This window comes from Homarus americanus, unplaced genomic scaffold (genome assembly GCF_018991925.1).
Source record: "Homarus americanus isolate GMGI-L3 unplaced genomic scaffold, GMGI_Hamer_2.0 scaffold38801, whole genome shotgun sequence".
Lineage (NCBI taxonomy): Eukaryota > Metazoa > Arthropoda > Malacostraca > Decapoda > Nephropidae > Homarus > Homarus americanus.
This window is the reverse complement of record NW_024732537.1, coordinates 470,606-488,764: the sequence shown is the minus strand read 5'-3', so window position 1 is coordinate 488,764 and position 18,159 is coordinate 470,606. Positions and strand designations below refer to the sequence as shown.

Genomic DNA, 18,159 nt, shown 5'->3' with positions numbered 1-18,159 from the left:
GACTCACACACACACACACAGACTCACACACACACACACACACACACACACACACACACACACACACACACACACACACACACACAGTTATATACATACATATATATAAAACCCACCAGTGTACCTAACACATAACATAACTTGACTGTACACTCTATAATTATGTACATAAACTATAAGAGTTTCTTCAGGTGTGTACAGGAGAGGTAAATGTTAATGCAAGGTCAACATTGATCTGGCCAGGTAATTAGATCCACTTAACTTACAATGTTATTAATTATAGAAAACTTCTATAATATTTCAGTTTATGTAAGATGGTGTAATTGGTTCATGGAATATAATTAATCCTATATTATAGATTTGTTTATGTTGTAGTTACTTGTATAATATAGATTCCCTAACCCCTTTAATATGGTGCTTAACCCCTTTAGTGTGATGTTAAACTCCCGAGTACCAAGATAAGAGTTCACTAATATTGAATTATTAATTTACCTCGACCAAGGGACTAGAGGTGGGGGAGAGACTGTACTGTGATGGGGGGAGAAGGGGAGAGACTGTACTGTGATGGGGGGAGAAGGGGGGAGAGAGGGAGGGGGACAGGGTAAGACAGTAATATGAGGGAGGGAGATAGACCCTGGCGTAGGTGGATCTTGTCCCAAATAACTTGTTTTTAACGTTAATGGCCGAAACAAAAACTAGTCCGTTTTAAATGTCCGGTGTTAGTCACTAGGTCTGTGTGTGTGTGTGTGAGAGAGAGAGACTCATAACAAGCCACCCATAACGCCATAACCTTGTCCAAACACTGACGTAATCCCTTTGTAATTGCCTGACAGTTGTATCGAAACACCTTGACCTTGCATGACTCCACTCTATCCGTCTCGACCTTACGTGACCTTAAGTTTTTTTAGACACGTGGCGTAGTCAAACAGTTACGTAACATGTGACGGCGCGTGACTGTAGAGGGAGGCGGTAAGTTCAGTCAGGTTGGTTGGCCATTGTAGTACGGGGGTCTGGCAGTGGTGGGGGGTGGGGTGGTGGGGGTTGAGGATATGGGTGGTGGAAGGGGGTGTGGATGGCGGTGGGTAGGTTGGGGGTGGTAGTATGGGATGGGATGTGGGGGGTAGGAGGTAGGGAGGGGACCTCATAGAAGTAGCGTAAACATTGATTAGCCATAATAGGTAGTAGTAGTAGGTCAGTTGGCCAGTATATCTCCATACCTACCCGAGTACACAGTGTAAAAATAACACACACTCCCTCCCTCCTCCATCAAGTTACCTGTATGGGCCCCTTTTCCTCCTCCTCCCTTCTCCTCCTCCCTTCTCCTCCTCCTCTTCCTCCTCCCTTCTCCCCCTCCTCTTCTCTCCTCCTCTCCTCTTCATCCTCTTCCTCCTCCCTTCTCCTCTTCATCCTCCTCGTCCTCTTCATCCTCCTCGTCCTCTTCATCCTCCTCGTCCTCTTCATCCTCCTCGTCCTAGGCAAACTGTACTCCAAGCTTTGTCAATAAATTTGTTAAACTAAAAAAAAACTCTCGCCCTTAAAACAAACAAATATTATTCTCCATTTGGATCACTGAAGTGTATACACACAGCTTATTTCACCTGATTTTACCTGTAGGGTTAGGTTTGGTTAGATAAGGTTAGATTAGATTAGGTTAAGTCAGGTTGGGTTAGGTTAGGTTAACGTTAAGTTAGGATATATTAGGCTAGCTTTAGGTTAGGTTAGATTAGGTTAGCGTTGAGGTGTCTAATCATCGGGTGATCCATCAGTTCTCAGTAAAAGCCGCTGTTTATTTATTTAAGATGACTATGTTCGTCTCACATCGACCCAGGCGAACACAGACTCACACACGACATGGGTGATGACAATACCCTCGGTCATATAATAAATAGAATAATAATATGAATAAAAGGGAATGAATGATTGAGAATGAGTGAATAACAAAGAAAAAGTCGCGATGTCTCTCCCACTCCCAGTTCACCGCCCACTCCAACATTTCACCGCCCACTCCAACACTTGGCCGCCCACTCCGACATTGTAAACCAAATTAACTCGTATTCAGGAACAGAAGACTTTAGTGTTTTCTGGTTGGATATAGAGAGGAGGTGTCAATTTCGAGCGATCTGATTGGCTGTTGACGAAAAGTCCCCCCTGTGTGTCAGCCAATCAACGAGAGTTTGTATTCATTGAGCTAACTGACGCAGGTTGGAAATATTATTTTTACCTATGATTGGTGAATCAGAGAACGAACACGATATCCACCAATCAACGATGCGGTGACATGCAAACACTCTGCTAGCCAATCATCGATAAGATTGACACGCATTCACTAACCTACCAATCAGCGCGAGGTTTACATGCAAGAGCCCACCAATCAGAGATACGGTGACACGCAAACACTCACTCACTCCAGAATCATCCACACTCATCCAGACGCATCCATACTCAGCCAGACGCATCCATACTCAGCCAGACGCATCCATACTCAGCCAGACGCATCCATACTCAGCCAGACGCATCCATACTCAGCCAGACGCATCCATACTCAGCCAGACGCATCCATACTCACCCAGACTCAACCATTCTCATCGTTACTCATCCAGATTCATCCGTACATCCAGAGAGTAAGAATATATTGTTAAGTAAGAAAAGAAGAAATAAACTAACAGAAGAACAAAGGAAGAACAGAAACAAGAACAAAACAAAAGAACAAGGAAACAGAACAACAAGTAAGAACACGAACAAGGGACAAAAACAGAGGAACACGAACTAAGGAACAAGAACAGAAAAACAAGCAAAAATAAGAACATGGACAGAGGAATAAGAACAAGAACAGAATAACAGGAACAATAATGTAGGAACAAGAACAGAGGAACAAGCAAAAACATGAACACACAAACAAAAGAACAAAAATAAAGGAACAAGGACAGAAGAACAAAGGAGAACAAAGAACGCCTCTCAACAAGCTGACGAACAAAGCAACTCACAAAAACACTCGAGGAAGAACAGTGCGTGCGTGCGTGCGTGTGTGCGTGCGTGCGTGCGTGCGTGCGTGGGGTCAATGAAACGAGGCGTTGGTGCTGCCGCCTCCTCCTCCTCCTCCTCCTGCCTGAGTTTAAGGTCAAGGGTGAGCTCCGTCAAGGTCGACTACCCCATAGAATCGCCTCGTGGGGTGGGGGGGGGTGGGCATTGTCTGAGGTGGTTTGCATTGGTTGGGTAGATATGGGCGAGGTTTGGTTAGGTTAGGTTAAGTTAGCTGTAGATATGGTTAGATTAAGCTAGCTGTAGATAAGGTTAGATTAAGTTAACATTAGATAAGGTTTGGTAAGGTTAGGTTGAGTTAGGTTTAGGTTAGGTTAGGGAATTCATGAAGGTTCTTTAACGAGGATTTTAATATATCTATGTACAGTTTATTTGGTGTTTGAGATAATGCGAGGGGTCTCTCTCTCTCTCTCTCTCTCCAGGAACGTAAGGAAACGGACGGGGGATTGTAGGGATGGTGGGGGATATTCCTGTATTGTATAGCGTTTGGGGCTGAAATTCGTGCGTCGAAGAGGGGCAAGAGGAAGGGGGAAGGAAAGGGGGGGAAGGCAAGAGGAAGGGGGTAAGGGAAAGGAAAGGAAAGGAGGTTTTGTAAGGTGTGTGAAGCTTTGACTGGCGATACTGGAGTTGAATTTCGTATCTTGGAAGAGGAAGCAGAGGAAGAGGAAGCAGAGGAAGAGGAGGAGGAGGAGGAGCAAGACGACAGGAAGAAGGAGAATGAAAAGGATGAAGATGACGATAGGAGACAGAAAAGGAAAAGAGAAGAGGATAAGGCTAATAGAGAGAGTAGGAAGGGAGGAAGAGGAGGGAGAGGAAGAAGATGACAGGAAACAGGAAAGAGAAGAGGGAAGGATAAGAGATGAAAGAGAAATAGGAGGAGAAGGTAACACAGAACGTATTAAACATCATTCTTCTTGCATTATTCTTCTACGAATTTGATGCAGTCTACCAACACACTCACTCCCTGTCTACCAACACACTCACTCCCTGTCTACCAACACACTCACTCCCTGTCTACCAACACACTCACTCCCTGTCTACCAACACACTCACTCCCTGTCTACCAACACACTCACTCCCTGTCTACCAACACACTCACTCCCTGTCTACCAACACACTCACTCCCTGTCTACCAACACACTCACTCCCTGTCTACCAACACACTCACTCCCTGTCTACCAACACACTGTAAATTTTAATGAGAATATCAGGTTTCCTAGACGGGAGTGGAAGATGATTTATGGATAGCATTTATATATAGGTTAGATTAATGTTCGGTTAGGGTGATTAATCTTCAGGTGAAATAAGCTTGGGTTAGTCTAGGTTTAAGATAAGTTAGGTTAGGTTAAGTTAAAGTTAGGGTAAGTTAAAGTTAGGGTGGTTAAACTTCAGATGATCCGAATATTGTATGAATCGGCTGATAATCTTACACCTGTAGGCTGTATCAACACCTGTACAAAACAACACCTGTAATATACCATCATCTTTTAGATATAACTGTAACCGTAGGCTGCATCAACACCTGTATTTTAACTAGAGTCTGACTGAACTTTCTGTAACCTAATGTGATGTTTTCCCTTTGATGTTAGGTGACTGTGCAGGAGTGAACGTCTTGTTGATGTCATTAAATGGTGATGAATGAATGAGTGTGTGTGTGGGGGGGGCAGACACTGGTACTCCTATATAAAGAACTTCACACCAGGCAGATAGACAGATCGAAGACAGAACGACAAACAGACTGACAGATAGACAGACAGACAGACAGACAGACAGACATGACGTCGCTTTTATAATCGCGGTGTAAGGGGACGCCAGACGCTGTTGATCGCTCGTTATGGCAGTGATAGTTTTTATTATGGAGGAAGTGTGTGTGTGTGTGTGTGTGTGTGTGTGTGTTCGGTCATGTATGAATTGGTTGGCAAGATACGGCAAGCCATAGTAGAGGCCGAGGAATCTTGCTGACAGGTGTGTGTGTGTGTGTGTGTGTGTGTGTGTTCGGTCATGTATGAATTGGTTGGCAAGATACGGCAAGCCATAGTAGAGGCCGAGGAATCTTGCTGACAGGAGGGGGAAGGGAGAGGGAGGAGGAAGGGAAGGGAGGAGGGGGAAGGGGGGAGAGGGTGATATTGGTGAGAGAGTAAAGGGGTTGGGGAGAGATGTGGTTGTAGGGTCTAGGTGAGGCTGTAGGGTGCAGGTGTGGGAGCGTGGGTGAAGGCTGTGGGGTGCAGGTGTGGGCGTGTGAAGGCTGTAGGGGTGCAGGTGGAGGCTGGGGTGCAGGTGTAAAGGCTGTAGGGTGCAGGTGTAAGGCGTAAGTGAAGGCTGTGGGGTGCAGGTGTGGGCGTAGGTGAAGGCTGTGGGGTGCAGGTGTGGGGCGTGAGTGAGGTGAGAGAAGGCTGTAGGGGTGCAGGTGTGGGGCATGGTGAAGGCTGTAGGGTGCAGGTGTGGGGCGTGGTGAAGGCTGTGGGATGCAGGTGTAAGGCGTAGGTGAAGGCTGTAGGGTGCAGGTGTAGGGCGTAGGTGAAGGCTGTAGGGTGCAGGTGTAGGGTGTAGGTGAAGGCTGTAGGGTGCAGGTGTAGGGCGTAGGTGTAGGTTAAGGTGTAGGGCGTAGGTGTAGGGTGTAATTACCTCGACAAACAGATGAAGAAAATTTGATGTGAGTGACTTTGACATCGCCATTGTGTCTCCCTGCCGCTACACTGTGTCTCCCTGCCGCTACACTGTGTCTCCCTGTCGCTACACTGTGTCTCCCTGCCGCTACACTGTGTCTCCCTGCCGCTACACTGCCGCTACACTGTGTCTCCCTGCCGCTACACTGTGTCTCCCTGCCGCTACACTGTCTCTCCCTGCCGCTACACTGTCTCTCCCTGCCGCTACACTGTCTCTCCCTGCCGCTACACCAGTATTAGATATATATAATCACCTACAAACTAATTAATAAACTATACTGGAGGTGGTCCGGTGTAGTCAGGTGTAGGCAAGTGTAGTCAGGTGTAGTCAGGTGTAGGCAGGTGTAGTCAGGTGTAGGCAAGTGTAGCAGGTTTTAATGAGGAACTCCCTCAAAAAAATTGTCTCATTAAATACAAAATCTAGCGACCTTTTCCTGTACCCTTGGTTATGTAACTCGCGGCCAATTTATTTTTTAATGTGAGGTGAGTGAAGCGTATAAACACTAACGCCACCACGAGCGATCAACAGCGCCTGACTTTCCTCCATCCTGTTGTGACACGTTTTATGGAGGTTACTTAAGCAAACGTTCGCCAATCTTCCCTCCAGAGTTATAGGTAAGAGGAACGTTCGCCCGTCTTTTGCCTGCAGTGGCGTTCTTTATAATGAGAGTGTCAGTGTCTCAATATCTAAAAAATAACTGAAAAATAAGACCAAATAATTACAATACGTATAAAAAATAAGTCTCTCTTACCACATCTTATTACTGAAGAAAAATAAGCTAATAAAATCACTATCTTAAATTACCTAAGTTATTTAGAGGAAAAAATAACCAATGTAATTATGTATGTAAGTTTGTGGGTTGAGAAATATTACTTATTCTTGTTGTTTGACGTAGGTGATGACGTAGGTGATGACGTAGGTGATGTAGATGACGTAATGTTAATTAAGGATTATCATTAACTTTACACCTCGTCCCTTCCTCTTCCCCCCCCCCTCCTCCTCCTTCCTCTCTACCCTTATCCTTCTCCCCCCTACCTCTTCCCTCTCCCCCTACCTCTTCCCTCTCCCCCCTACCTGTTCCCCCTCCCTCTTCCCCTCCCTCTTCCCCCCCCTCTCCTCTTCCTCTCACCTACCTCTTCCCTCTCCCCCCTACCTCTTCCCCCTCCCTCTTCCCCCCCTCTCCCTCTCCACCTACCTATTCCCTAGCCCTCTCCCCCTTTTCTTCCCATACACCCCTCCTCTTCCCTCCCCATTTCTTCCCTCTTTGTTGTCGTGTTGCAGCCAATCAGGTGACGAGGGGAGAAGCCGGCAAAGGGAAGGTGTGTGACCCCTTCTGTGTGTCATCCTTCCCCTCTTACCTTCACTCTTTCCCCTCTGTTTCCCCTTTTTCTCCTGTACCCTTATACTTTCCCCTGATGTCCTCTTCCCCTCTGTTGTTTTCCCATTCGTCTTTACTCTCTCTCTCTCTCTACCCTCATCTTTCCCCTCTTTCCTTCCCTCTTGTCCCATTCGTCTTTACTCTCTCTCTCTACCCTCATCTTTCCCCTCTTTCGTCCTTCATTCCATTTCCTCTTCTCTACCTTCATTATTACTCTCTTTCCTCCCCTCTTTTTCCCCTTCGTCTCTAGTCTCTAATCTCATCTCCCCCTTCTCTTCCTCTCTGTTTCCCCTTCTTCTCTACCCTCACCTTTCCCCTCTGTTTGCTTATTGCCTCGACTCTCTTCCTTTCCTCTTTGATGTTCTCTTTACCTTCCCACCTCACCCTTCCACCTCTTACTGTACAGTCCGTTAAATAAAGGTTCCGCTAAATCTGTATGATGATGGCGTCCGTATAACATCATTCTTAGACGAGAAGAGAATGATGAAGGTATGTGTGTGTGTGTGTGTGTGTGTGTGTGTGTGTGTGTGTGTGTGTTTTGATCGATCTTTTGCCTTGGTTATGTATGCCTCAGGGGACCTCACACACATCATAGCTCTTTGTTTCATCCGTCTATGTCAGTCTCTTTGTATATAACCATTGTCCTCTAACCCTTAGTTTTAACCATTAATGTCTCCACCATTATCTCCTACCCTTAGTTTTACCCATTAATGTCTCCACCATTATCTCCTACCCTTAGTTTTGCCCATTAATGTCTCCACCATTATCTCCTACCCTTAGTTTTACCCATTAATGTCTCCACCATTATCTCGTCACCCTTAATTATATGACCAAAGTTCTCTTATTTCTCCTTATACAATAAATGTAAACTATTTCTCTTGGCTGTTTAGTACATCTTCACGTGTTTACCTCTCGTGTGTGTGTGACCCGTTTATAAGACACTGCTGTAGCGCCCTCTGGTGACTGTGTGGTGCTTCTGACACGTATAAACTAAACTAACAAGATAAGAAATAGACAAACAGAGAGCCAGACAGACAGAGATCCCTGTGGAGATGGTTGTGTGGCTGTATATTTGTTTATTGGACAGTTATTGGTCGTCCGTTCCTTGTTTTAGTGGTCGAAGGTCGTGAAAAAAATATCTTCCGAAATAAAAATAAAAGTATTTGACACGAACGTCTGGCATGGCCTCCCTAGGTGTGTGTCTGGTGGCTCACTGGCAGGTCTGGCCGTCTGGTCAGTGACACGAGCTGGAAGTGTGTAAGGTCAAGGGTAACTTAACCTCCCTACCCTACCTCCTTATCTCCCTCTCCTCCCTCCCTCCCTTCCCTCCCTCTCCTCCCTCCCAGGACATTCACCACCCACCTGCTTGACTGCCCGACATCCCACCCCCATCTCCTCCCCCCTCGCCTCCAGTCTTCGTATTCTTTCCCCTTACTTTATGTCCTCCTCCCCCCCCCCCTCCTTTCTCCTCCAACATGACGCCCCCTTCCTCTCACCAACCCCCTCCTTCTCCCTCACTCCCTCCCCCAGGCAGTAGTTTATAAGGTTGCGTAAGAGGATTGGGGGGAAGCTGAGGAAAGGCAGGAGGCAAGTAGGTGGAGAGGGAGAGAGAGAGAGGGGGGGGTGAAAAGAGGGGAGAATAAAGAGGGGATAAAAGAAAGTCTCTCAGGTGAAAAGTTAGGAAAAGTTTAATGACGTTCCAAACTTTTGTCGTGTGAAAAATGTTTACTGAAGATGTGAGTTAGATATTTACCACGAGTCGATGTATAGATGACACTAAACTCCCCACAAATGTTTACTACCTGATGGAAATGTTTTACTCTTTGATGTTTGAGGAAGATAAGAAAAATATATCCACCTCAGATTGTTATTATTATTTACAAGTCAATATATATATATAGCCCAGGTGTGAGGCATGTTATCAAGTCTCTGTTGTAAACCCAAATCCTGAGGTCGAGGAGAACATATATAGCTGTGGTGATTTAAATTGTCCCGGAATAACACACTGACGGAGGGAGATCCACACGTTGTTGTTGTTAGGAGGAGGAGGAGAAGGAGTAAGAGGAGGATAAAGAGTAAGAAGAGGAGTAGGAGTAAAGGAGGAGGAGTAAGAGTAGGAGTAGAAGGAGTAAGAGTAGGAAGATGAGGAGGAGTAATATCTAGCCAAGAAGAAATGCGGTGTTAGGTTATCACAACATAGAAATAAACTAACTCGATATCAAAAACAAAAACACCAAATGCCTTTTCACTTTTCAACAACTCCACCTCACTAGACAAGCCTTCCATTGTACCTGACGTAACAGATGAATAAAATAATACCCCCAGCACATAACCAGACCAGCCTCACATTGCACAGTAACCTGACATATAAACAGACAGTAATATTTATTCCTAGTCTCCGTCCTCTCGCATATAATGGTTGAATCTCTGCTGGAAATATCTGGTGACAAGTCTGGGAGCCTCGGAAATTATCTCTCGGCGGAGGTGAGGCCAAATAAATTATGATTTACTGGTGAGGGTCGAGAAGTCTGCTGATTCTGTTTTGTGAGATTGTGTGTGTGTGTGTGTGTGTGTGTGTGTGTGTTGTGAGGGGGGTTAAGATTTCAAGAATGTTCTTGAGGCTGTAGCAACAAGCACGGGTGGTGGTAGCAACAAGCACGGGTGGTGGTAGCAACAAGCACGGGTGGTGGTAGCAACAAGCACGGGTGGTGGTAGCAACAAGCACGCATGAATGGACGAGAGGAGGTGGTACTCAGCTTGAAGGCAATGACCCGAGGTAGGGCGTGGGATAGGGTGGGTGAGGATGGGTAGGATGGGTGGCTGTCCTCCCAGTCTGCTGTGAATGAAACGTGATCTGAGACAGGTGGAGGAGGGTGGGAGGAAGAGGAAGGGGGTGAGGAGGAAGGGGGTTGAGGAGGGGCTTGGACAGGTGGATGGAAAGGGATTCAGAGACCGGATTAGGAGATTGAGGAGAGGGCTGAAGGAGTGACAGTGGATTGGGTGGGAGACAGGTTTAGGAGTGATTAGGGATTGGTTGAGGTTGAGGAGAGAGCGCCAAAGAGACTGAGGGCGGAGAGGAAGGCAGTAGTGGCTTAGGGCTTGAGAGGGTGGGATATAAAACGAGCTGGGTGTAGAGGGTGTGGCTGGGTGTAGAGGGTGTGGCTGGGTGTAGAGGGTGTGGCTGGGTGTGGTGTGGCTGGGGTGGGGTGTGGCTGGGTGTAGAGGGTGTGGCTGGGTGTGGGGTGTGGGGGTGTGGCTGGGTGTAGAGGGTGTGGCTGGGTGTAGAGGGGGTGTGGCTGGGTGTGGGGTGTGGCTGGGTGTGGGGTGTGGCTGGGTGTGGGGGTGTGGCTGGGTGTGGGGTGTGGCTGGGTGTGGGGTGTGGCTGGGTGTGGGGTGTGGCTGGGTGTAGAGGGTGTGGCTGGGTGTAGAGGGTGTGGCTGGGTGTAGAGGGTGTGGCTGGGTGTAGAGGGTGTGGCTGGGTGTAGGTGTTGTAAGAGATGATGTGGGTGGGTGTAATGTTGTAAGAGAGGGTGTGGCTTGGTGTGTGGGGTGTAGCTGGGTGTAGGTATTGTAAGAGAGGATGTGGCTAGGTGTAAATGTTGTAAGAAATGGTGTAAGAGGGTGTAGAACACAGAGCGGAGTGAGGGAGGCGAAAGTTAAAGACCAAAACATCGACAGTGTAGAGAGGTGCAATTGCCTGGGTGTTGACGGTTGGGTGTAGGGAGCTGTGTATCTCAGGTGACTGTGTGGGGGTAAGGCGCTGACTAATGTGTGGTGCACTGTCCAGGAGTGTAGTGTAGAGAAGGTATAGGTGTAGGATTCAGTGTATTTTTGTAATGAAATTTGGAGGACTAGGTGAAAGTGTAGGGTAGAGAAGTGTAGTGGGGAGAGTTGGTGTAGCTTCAGTGGGTGTAGAAACAGTGTAATAGTGTGAATTAGGGTGTAGTATACTCGAGAGAGAAGTGAAGGGGTGTCGTAGGTATGTGCGTGTGGGGGGAGGGGGGGGGGGCACCAACCCCATCAGGCAGGTATAGAAACAGCTGACTTAAGTGACCTTGGCCCCAGCGTCGACTCAGCTGTGCTGCTAATGTCAACGCGACACATCAATCATTTACACCCTTCCATTTCACCTGTAGCCTCACTAGCCTGTGGAAATACGTTCGTGGATTAACCTACATATATACATAATCCCCGCGTATATGTATATTAATTCCCAGGTGATGACAGTATAAAAATAAAGGCTTAACTTTGATACCGAGTGCAGTATGTTTGTTGGTTAATGAAAGGGCAGGTTCGTTATGATATTAATTATGGCAGGTAAACAGAGTCCCACACTCTCTCTCTCTTATTTGCGTGTGTGGGCAGAATTCCACACGTCGAAATACAGTCAAAAACAATTCGCCTCATCAACACGCTGTCTCTCACTTGACTCTCACTTCTCACCTCCTGTTCCCTCACTTTCACTCTGTCACTACTATTTTTATATGGCCAACGAATCCATAAAACTTTATCCATCATTCCCTTCCTTTCAATCCTTGTCGGAACACACGTCATTCTTTACCCCGCCCCTTCTCCAGTCTGGTTCCCAATAGTCGAATTTCATCACCATTCACCTTCTTCATTCCTCACACTTCTTGTTTACGAAAGTTCCTTCATTTTACGTTTTTTTTTTAATTTGCCCTAAAACATACAACTTTTTTGGGGTATACATAGACCTAACCCCACCTGTTAATGAAGAACTTTAGGTATACATATGCATTTTACTTATGTATGATGTACGTGACCCCAAGGTTGTGTATTAGTGGCGGTATAATGTGAACCCTGAGTAGTGTACCGTCCTTACCGAGGGCTCGTGAGATACTGGAAGAGAGAAGCTCCCGACGACTTAACTCCTACTCCTTCCCTTTCTGTTTCTACTGCTCTACCTCCTACTCCACTACCACAATCCCATCCTCTTCCTGTACACTTCATCACCACCCCATCCTCCTTCTCCTCTTCCTCTTCCTTCTTCTCCACGCCATTCTCTTTCATCTTCTCTTCCCCTTCCCTTTTCTCCACCACCTGCCACGTGCGGTACAGTCTGACTCCAATCTTAGATGGAGTTATGTCGCGGCCTCCCTGCCTTGTGTGGAGGGTAGGGAGGATGGAGAGGGGCGGGGGGTGTTTGTCTGTGTCCGGCATACGAAGGAGCAATTCTTAGTCTTTGGAAGTATATTTTACATTCAGCCAGGCAGGAGGAGGACGTCTGGTGTGTGTGTGTGTGTGTGTGTGTGTGTGTGTGTGTGTGTGTGTGGAGTCAAGATATTAGTTTTTTGCAATACGATTTGCCTTTGTGTTACGATATAGCTGATTAATCTTATACGCTACCGTAAATTTATTAATGATAGCATAGCAGTCAATCTTTATTCTATGCGGTGATGCTCTGCTCTGGCACACCATACAGGCATTCCTTAGTCCTTCTCGCGTTATACACTAATGCTCTGCGGTATAGAACACTACTTGTCAGCCTTAATGCTATGCAGTAAAGCCCTATAATATGAATCACCCAACTGTCAGTGAAACCTACAATTTTCAGTGGAACCTGACAAGAAGGGGGTAGGTGAGGTGGTAGGGGAGGGGTGAGGTAAAGTGATGGGGGAGGGGTTGGGTGAGGTGATGGGGAGGGGTTGAGTGAGTTGTAGGGGAGAGGTAGGGTCAGGTGGAAGGGAGGAGAGGGGTTGAGTGAGGGGGAGGGGAAGAAATCCATACAAATTCAAATCCTGACAAACGTTACCAAGGGGCATTTGTTACAGGCCAGACAAACGAACATACAGTACAGAGTCGTCAGGTAAATTATTGAAGAAAATTTGTCGTAAAGGAATTATGTAAAAGCCACCTGGCTAATTACAGGTAAGTTATTATCCAGAATTAACATCTAATTATAAATGCTGTTTAATGTGTGTGTTGTATGTTATATAATTTTATATTGTGAAGCTGTGTTACGTAAGAGTTTTTTGAACACGGGAGAAGAACAGGTGGACACAGGTGAACATTGAACAGTAGTGGTGGTGGTGACGTGAACAGGTGAGTCAGGTGAATCTCTCTCTCTCTCTCTCTCTCTCACTCTCATCATCACCATCCTTTATTTCCTTCCTTCGTCTCTATATCCTCCTCCTTTCTCTGTTTCCCTCATCTCTCCTTCCTCTCCTTCTCTGATCCTCTCTTCCTTTCTTATTGTATCTCCTTTCTCCTCCTCCTCCTCCTCCTCGTGACCACCCCCCTGTCCTCCCTCCTCTTCTTTCCCTAATATTTACCGTCTCTCTCTCCCTCGCTCCATCTGTTGTGTGGTGGGGAGGGGCTGATGAAGGTTGTAACCTCCTCCCTCCCTCCCTCCCTCCCTCCTCCCTCCCTCCCTCCCTCCCTCCCTTCGTCAAGCAAAATATATTTTTCCTACAAGAGTTTACCCAACTTTTTCCCTTGCCCTCCATCCTTCTATCTCCCTCTATCTTCCATACTTCTTTTTCTTTCCCTCCCACGTACCTCCCATCCTTCCTTCCTTCCCTCCTTCCTACCCTCCTCCTACCCTCCGTCTCTCGCTCAGTCACTTCATTTACCCTCCACCCACCGACCCTCCCTCCCTCGCCAAATGACCTAGTGAAAGTAGGACTCGCTGCGATTTACGTCATAGATTAATCAATAGACGTGGTGCTTCCATTGCCTTCCCTCTGTCCATAGTGATGTCTCTCTGTCCCAGCTGAACCCTCCTGTCTGTCTATATTGTGTGTTTGTTTGTGTTGCTTGATTATATAACAGAAGGGCGGACGCATTTCTGGGGAGTGTCGGCCCTAAGATTAATACATGAGAGAGAGAGAGAGAGAGAGAGAGAGAGAGAGAGGTGAAAATCAAGAATATAAATAAACAATAAACAAGTGAGTAGTAAACAATAAAGAGATAAACAAAGGAAAACAATAGAGTAAGAATAAAACAAACACACACACACACACCTGTTGACATTCTCACCTGACACACACTATACAGCTCCTACCTGACTCTTACCTGTATTATTATTATTATTATTATTATTATTATTATTATTATTATTATTATTATTATTATTATTATTATTATTATTATTATTATTGTTATTGTTATTATTATTATTATTATTATTATTATTATTGTTATTATTGTTATTATTGTTATTATTATTATTATTATTATTATTATTACGTATATGCTTGTGATTGATCAGTGTTTGTCTGTAAGTAGGGGAGGTGAGGGAGAGGGGAGGGGAAGGGGAGGTGAGGGAGAGGGGAGGTGAGGGAGAGGGGAGGGGAAGGGGAGGTGAGGGAGAGGAGTGAGGGCTGGTGTTGTGGATAAGGGCATTAAGAGACAGCTTGACACAGAGCCATTTTCCCTCCTCCCTCCTCTTCTTCTTCCTCTCCTTCTTCCTCTCCTTCTTCCTCTCCTTCTTCCTCTCCCCCTTCTCCACAGACAGACAGACAGACAGACGTTAATATATATATATATAACTTATATCTTAGTCAATATCCCTGGAGCACCATATTAAGAGTTCACTTGAGTCTAGGGATGACACCACACACCTGTCCCCGCAAGTGTGTAAGGTAAAATCAACACCTGTGTGACACCTGGTATGACACACTCTCTCATGACTGTGCTGGTCGTTGAGTGCATGACAGTCTGACCTTTAACTGTAGTGTGTGTGTGTGTGTGTGTGTGTGTGTGTGTGTGTGTGTTACAGTACAATACTTACATGAGTTTTTTACTAACACATTTACACTGTTATACGCACACAGACACACACACACACACACACACACACGGGTTCACATTAATCGACTCGTGTATACCCGATGATTTGTGTTCGATCTTTGGGGGTCGAATCCTAATCCATATTCATTGTCTGGTTCATATTTTTTACATCTGGCTGGGGTTTCGAACTTCAATTTGGATTCATAGCATTTAACTCGGATTCATAGTTGACGAACGCATACAAATACAGTATTTATATCCAGTGCGGCTTAGTCAGGGCCATGTCCGTTCGGCCATTTGTCCGTTCGGTCTATTGTCCGTTCGGTCTATTGTCCGTTCGGCCATTTGTCCGTTCGGCCAAATGTTAGTCGGCTCGATGTCCGTCGGCCAAATGTCCTTCGGCCATCTGTCCGGCCACGGTGTATCCATAGGTAGTTCTTCTTCCCCCTCCTCTCCACTCCCTGTCATTCTCTTCTTCCCTCTCCTACCCTCCTCCTCCTCTCTCTCACCCCCCTCTCCCTCCACCTCCTCCCGTCTTCACCTACTCCTCCTTCTCTTGGTATCAAGTGACGCCATAACACTTGGCTGAACTTCTAATGGCCTCTAGTTAGTGGCCTCAAGTTTATTGCGTTTAGTTAATGGCCTGTAGTTAATGGCCTCTAGTTAGTGGCCTGTAGTTAATGGCCTCTAGTTAATGGTGTCTTCTTAATGGGCAAAATTACTTCACACCAGGAAGGTAATGGATTATATTAACAACAACACGTTGAGTCACCTGGGAGCAGCAATGTAATTGGATTATAATTATTTATTCACTCAATCACCTGTGTGTGTGTGTGTGTAATGATGATGATAATAATAATAATAATAATAATAATAATAATAATAATAATAATAATTAACGGTTTATTAAGATAACATGGCAGCCCGAAAGCTGAAAATATACAATGAACAGAGATGATATGTTACATATATGTGTAGAATGGCATGTGCATTAGGCTATTAGCTAGTATTTATACCCCAGAATACAGCCTTACATAGTATAATATATGCGCCAGAATATAGCCCATTCTAGCATATATGCGGGAGTATATAGCGGCTCTGGGCTATATAATCGATATAATCTTTGGCGTATAATCTGGCGGGCCAATATTTTTGTTGGCTTTATTTTACGACCGTCAGATAATATTTTAAGAGAGGTGTGGATGGGTGTGGATGTCGTGTACCCGCCTCCCTCACGGTACCTACCTGTCTGTACCACCTCTCACGGTACCTACCACCTCTGCCACCACCTCTCACGGTACCTACCACCTCTGCCACCACCTCCTCCTTTTTCCCAGAGATGCTGTGTGTTAGAGAGGTGCGGACAGTGAGGCGAGTCGTACGATCAACCCCTTGTGTCCCTGCAGTGAAGACATTAAATAAAATGATAAGATAAGATATAATGTATTGTGTATTTCAGTGTAGTGACACAGTGTTATAGAGGATTTATGATAGTGTTATGTAGGTTTTTGTAATGCTGTACCAAGGAGTTCTAGAGGTTGAACTTGTGTGTTTTGGTGAGTTTGTCCCTCCAGTTAACGTGGTTTTCTCTGGACAAGTGATTACATATCCCAGTATAGACAAGATCACCAAAATATTAACCCGCTATATCTCACCGGGCACCATTTCACTACCCATCACCAGGCACACTATACACATATACAATATACAAACAGATATACTCACAATATACTCTAACTAATGACATTGTGAGGACATTAATCGCCATAAAATGTGGTCATGGTAACCTATCATCGTGTCCTATATGTAAACAAACCTCATTACTATTATCTTCTTATGTCATCTTCCCCGCTCTGCCTTTCGCTACCAACAACTTTTTGGAGCTTCTAAACTTGGAAAAATTATCTTCCCCCCTCCCCTGATACGAGAGGGACCATTGGTATAAAGTATTTAACAAGTGACTGTGTTTCCCTCGAGTCTCTGCGTCAGGATTTGGTGGTATAGCGAGTAATGGCGACGTATTATTTGTGAAATTCGTGATGCTGACTCTAGCTGCGTACTATAGAACTGTACCGGATGTGATGATAAAGAATTAGGGGGATTAACACACACACACACACACACACACACACACACACACTGAGGACCCTAGTGACTAACCAACATCTGGTCAATAATAGGTCACGTCATAGATCTGATAAACTTAACTTTGCTTTGGTTAGGTTAGGTTTGGTTTATTTTGCTTCAAGTGTTAATTAGTAACGCTCTAGATATATTTTAACCCCATCGCGAGGTCAAGTTGGTTGGGCGTTATTTTGCTAGTTATCGTGGCGTTATTGGGCTTGTTATCCTGGTGTTATTTTGCTTGTTATCCTGGTGTTATTTTGCTAGTTATGGTGTTATTTTGCTAGTTATGGTGTTATTTTGCTTGTTATCCTGGTGTTATTTTGCTAGTTATGGTGTTATTTTGCTTGTTATCCTGGTGTTATTTTGCTAGTTATGGTGTTATTTTGCTAGTTATCATGGTGTTATTTTGCTAGTTATGGTGTTATTTTGCTTGTTATCCTGGTGTTATTTTGCTAGTTATCATGGTGTTATTTTGCTAGTTATGGTGTTATTTTGCTAGTTGGTCGAGGTGTTATTGTACTGAGCCCGTTCACCAACCCCATCAGGTCCCCGGGCTAAGCTTAACCTTCCCACCTAACCTCACCATGATTGTTGTTCCATAACTGGTGGGAAACAACACAAAGGAAGTAATGGTTTATGTTCACACGAGGCTGATGAACCAAAGACACTTACTGAGAATTACAGCTGTGTAAACATCTGCTCAGGGACATATTAACTTTTGTTAGTCTGTTTGTATATTAGTCTCAGTCGTAATTACGTATTCATTTTTATTTATTTTTTTAGATATATTAATGTGCTTATTTTTTTATTGATTGTTTAAAGTCCTTGTGGATTTTATACTCGTTTGAGATTGAAATTTAATAAATGTTAATGATAAAATTGTGGTACTGTGTGGAGGTTAGGTTTTTGGTGTTATTATGGGTATTTAAAAACAGTCAGAATTTTTTTACTTTAAAGGATGAATATTTTTTGATGGAATAGACGTGCTCCTATTGGCTGATACTTGAGAGATTACAAACAAGACTTGTCCCTATTGGCTGACGCTAATGAGATCACAAAAAAAGAGATGTGTCCCCACTGGCTGACGCTAATGAGATCACAAACAAGACGTGTCCTAATTGACTTCAAAAAAAAGGTTGGACGGATATATTAGCGATAGGAGTTAGGTGCAAACGGGACTGCCCAGAATAGGCCTA

At 45.1% G+C, this 18,159-nt stretch overlaps 1 protein-coding gene across 2 annotated transcripts in view; it reads left to right on the top strand.

Moving 5' to 3' along the window:
- Positions 1–18,159, top strand: part of LOC121868897 (multidrug resistance-associated protein 5-like) — a 115,268-nt gene that overhangs the window by 26,594 nt on the left and 70,515 nt on the right. The window lies entirely within an intron of this gene.